The sequence below is a fragment of the Aricia agestis genome, chromosome 17 (genome assembly GCF_905147365.1).
Source record: "Aricia agestis chromosome 17, ilAriAges1.1, whole genome shotgun sequence".
Lineage (NCBI taxonomy): Eukaryota > Metazoa > Arthropoda > Insecta > Lepidoptera > Lycaenidae > Aricia > Aricia agestis.
In genome coordinates, this window is record NC_056422.1 from 9,872,288 (window position 1) to 9,877,126 (window position 4,839).

Here is a 4,839-nt window from a genome sequence, read left to right on the forward strand (position 1 = left end):
AGAAAAATTCTATGTGGTGAAAAAAGTAAAATAAGAATTCAATCAAATGTCCAATAAAAATCATTGGACACTTGGTAGCAACTTGGACAACCAATTTTAAACCTCGAAGTTCGTCGCAAAGTTTGATTTGAATGCTTCTATATTCAAATAATTTGGTGTGGTTGCAAAATATGGAGAATTCTTAAAGATTTTTCTCCACATATATAAAAACAAACCAACAATTACTATTATTTACATTCTTTTCTGAAAAAAATTATGTACCTTTGTCTCTTTAAAGTGAAATTCGCAATTTGAAGTTCTACAGTAATAATTATTGTCTTCTTAGATACTTACTATAATTTTACTATGTATTTTTGATTATATAGGATAAGTATAATTTTTTTTTCAGTTATTTTAGTCTATCCAGACGTATTTCGCAGAAAAACACCAGTTGGTAGCTAATAAAAAGAATTTATTGTATTAAAGTTTAGTTGACTTAATGTAAAAAATATTTATAATATTTGTAAATTATTTCCAGCTACCTAGTTATTTTAATATACTGAAATAATTGAAATATTATTGGAGAAATAAGTACCTATTATTTTGGGTATTTTAAAAATGTATATAAAAGGTTAAAAAATGCTCAAAAACTAAATTTTCTTAACAGATTAAAAAAACCCTTGATCTTTATTTATTTACTTAACGTAATTTATCATTTCATTTCAAATTCTCTTCAGCGTATACTAAATTGTAGTCCGAGAACAAAACAACTTCGTGTAGTTTCAAAATTATTTTAACAGTCCTTAATCAGCTGTCTAATTTTTATCTTGAGCCCACTTGCACCAGTAAGGATCAATTTATACTAGCGCAGAGTCGAAGCGAAGCGAAGCGAATTCCCAAAAACTGAACACAGAAAATTCAACTTTAACTCCAGAGCATAACGCATACATTACTTCTGCGAGGCCAATCATCGTTGGTCGGGCGCATCGACGCGATTTCGCGCGGATGCGCGCGCCTTTTTAATTTGTCAGAAGTAATAAAGTGCGTTAACGCTTTGGAGTTAAGGTTGAATTTGTTATATTCAGTTTTAATAATTCACTTCGATGCGCTTCGACTCTGCGCTAGTATAAATTGACACTAAGAGTTAAAGTTGATCATGGATCAAATACCGATATATCTCTCTTTTTTCGTATTTTTGAAACAGAAGATAATTTGACAAACGACAGCCCAAACTGGCGCAAAAAGGCTTTAGTAGTCAATTTAACAACAAAAAAACAAAACATAGCATTTTCGTAACAAAAAAAAAAACAAAGAAAACGTTGCATTGTCGTGAAAAAACATGACATACTTAGCATCGTTTTAACGAGGAAATTATCGCGAGCTGTAAATTAACGGCATTAAAACGTAGAACAATAAGCATTGATACGAATTCGATTAGTGATGTCGATAGATGTTTATACGTTAGATAAATAAATGTGTATTTGAATTTGTTTTAAAATATTTGTTGATTGTAAAATGGAGTTATGCTAGGATGTAAATAAAGTTATCGGAAATTTTTAGACTGTTTATTTTTTGCCCTTTTAAATTATAATATTATTATTATCTATACACAATATTATAAAACAAAGTCACTTTTTTCCCTCATGTTCCTTTGTTCCCTTTAATATTTAAAACTTCGCAATGGATTTTGATGCGGTTTTCTTTAATAGATTGAAGACGAAGGTTATAGGTATAATAACATTCATTAAATAGTAGAGAAATACTGTTATTGTTGGGGATTCTAATGTGATATCGTAAATAATTAATTTTTTTCCGCTTACACTGCAAACGCAGGCTGAACCCTATAAGATTTATCAAAATAATGTAGAGTGTACATCCTGAGGATGCTCCGGTGTTGGGGCGAAACGCGCGTCTAGGTTTCCAACCTGCATGGTGGTGAGGGGCCTTGCATGGATTTGCCAGCATTATTGCTTGTGTGGTGGTGATGTTTGCAGGTTCTTGCATGCGAGTGTACGCATAGGCAGTGTGGGAGGAGGGAGGTGCTGTACGCATGCCTATGCGTACACTCACTCATTTACTTAAAGGTGGAAGTTTATTTCGCGGAATATTGCTAAAAATAATAACAAACTAAAATTGTAAGCTATGGATTTCCGCAAAGTATATTATGTGATATTATTATTTCAGTTAAACAGATAAGCCTACTAATAATTAAAATGAAACTTGGCAAGTGTGTGTATAAAACAATAAACCAGTGTATTGGCGCCGGTGGTGTGGGCTCACATTTTTGGATTGCATCCATATTACACTCATACATATTACATACATACCATTCACACTTATTTTACCCCTAAAATGATACCGAACTGAATCTTATAGCATCGGTATAGAGGTCATGTTAAAGGCAAAATTACTCCAAACAGTCTGCATGTACTAGCGACCGCAAGCCTTCATTACCAAACTGTTTTTATACTTTACGTGTTTCGACGCTACAAATAGATAAAATATTTTCAATAGATAGCATTATTTGTCGCTAAAAATGATTGTCGGTTCCATTTGATAATTAAAAGTTGATTGAACAAAACATACAATGAATAATTACTTGAAATAAATATTGAGTTTCGAATTAATAGTATTCTATGATTGAATGTTTTTGGTTCATGTCATGAAATATTATGTGCCTATGTGGGATTTTATTCATGGTATAAATAGCCTATTTGTTAATCTGGAACTTAACTCCCATAACAAATAATCTCATCAAATACGTAGAGTAATTACTGCATAAAAAAGAAACGAATAAACACATTTAAATATAAGAAATTAATAAAAGTCTAAAGACCCTAGATTATTAACTATTACATAACTTAAGTTTAATGAAGATTATGACAAAAAACACGTTGAGTTGTAGGTTGAGTTATTATCTCGGAATCGGCTTCAACGATTTTCATGAAATTTAGTATATAGGGGGTTTGGGGGGCGATAAATCGATCTAGCTAGGTATCATTTTTAGAAAATGACATTTTATTCGTGTTTTATCGAATACCGAGCAAAGCTCGGTCAAATAGCTAGTCTTCATTAATTAATGTATTTGAGTGCTGCAGTAAAAGTTAAATTCTAGCTATATAGGATCGTATCCAGGTTCATTGTTAATCAAATATATTTTGACACGCCTAATCCTTGTTTATGCTAAGTATTCTCTGTCCAGGGATAACAATTACTGCTCTGAGCTAGCTATAGATTGATTTAGACTATAGGCTTTAGATTAAAGATTTTAATGGATTTCTTTGTCTTTATTAATTGATCTTTAATCTTCTTAGCGTTTGAGATTATTAAAATGTTAGTTGTACACTTTTAGGTTTAAAGACCGAAGAGAAGAAAAATGTAGAATATTTGTATCTACTAGAGATCGCCCAATGGTCGAAATTCGACCTTCGTTTCAACGACATTAGGACTACTACCTATATTTTGAAAAAAAAAATTGACTTTATTATATTTTTTTCAACTCTTGTCTCTAGGACTCAGCAGCTGATCTCAGACTGGCCGTGTAAGCATTGTATATCTAAGATTCAACAAAAAAAAAACTATAATTTATTTTCAATTTGTCACCTTGTTGTCAACAGACTTAAACCGTAAATAAAAGAGTATGATTCGTGTATAGGCTTGTCACTCAAAAATCTGTCATTTTTCCTAGTGTGTGTGTGTGTTGTAGTGAGTGTAATGTTTTATTTGTTAAAAAAATGTATGATAAAAGCATAATTTCAAAATAATATTAGCTCGATGCACTCCTTCAGCATATAAACTATAACTGTGCAAAATTTTATTCACCTACGTTTCCCCATTTTTCGTCAAAAGGGATACAAAGTTTTTGGCTCACGTATTAATATATAGATAATCTATATATTAATACGCTCACGTATTAATATATAGATAATCTATATATTATTATTATTTTAACTAATATAACATTACACACACTACAACACACACACTAGGAGAGTGCAACAAAACAATGAACGCTGTCAGTTTTTTTACTAGTTTATTCTGAATATTTAGTTAAGTAAGCGCTCTTACAGACGAACGGCACGTGTCGGCGGAAGTCGACGGCAGCCGACGGCAGTCGTTGACAGTTTATGACGCTTGCAGAGGGCCTACCACGACCTTTCCTAAAACGATCATGTTTCCAGAACACTTTGTTGCAAGATTACAATAACATTACCGTACTCACTTTTTAAATATAATTTTACTAAAAAACAGTAAAAAATGCAAAACATTGTTAAATCCGCTGTGAAATATCAACTTTTTTAAGATCGCTAGCTTGACGTTAAAGTTATTGCTTATCTGTCAAACGGTGTCGCTTAGTAGAGGTGGTGGTAGGCCCCCAGTTGTGACGTACCGCCTAAAGGTAAGCGGCCACAGGTCGGTATCATACGCAACGGACGTCTCGCATCAAACGGATATTTTTTTTAGAGTACGTCCGCTAAATCGGCAGCGTACGGATTACCGACTAGCCTAAATGAATACTCAAAAGGAGGTGTGGATGGAATAGTCGAAATCAGAAATTTTGACTTAGGAACTTTGTTTGGACTAATTTGAAGATAAACATACTGGCTAGTCGGTAATCCGTATTCTGCCGATACAATGGACGTACTGTAAAAATATTATCTGTTTGATGCGAGACATCCGTTGCGTACGATACCGACCTGTGGACGCTTACCTTTACGCGCTACGTCACAACTGCAAGCGTGATAAACTGTCGACGGCTGCCGTCGACTGCCGCCGACTGCCGCCGACACGTGCCGTCGGCTGCCGTCGACTGCCGCCGACACATGCCGTCGTCTGCCGTCGTCTGCCGTCGTCTGCCGC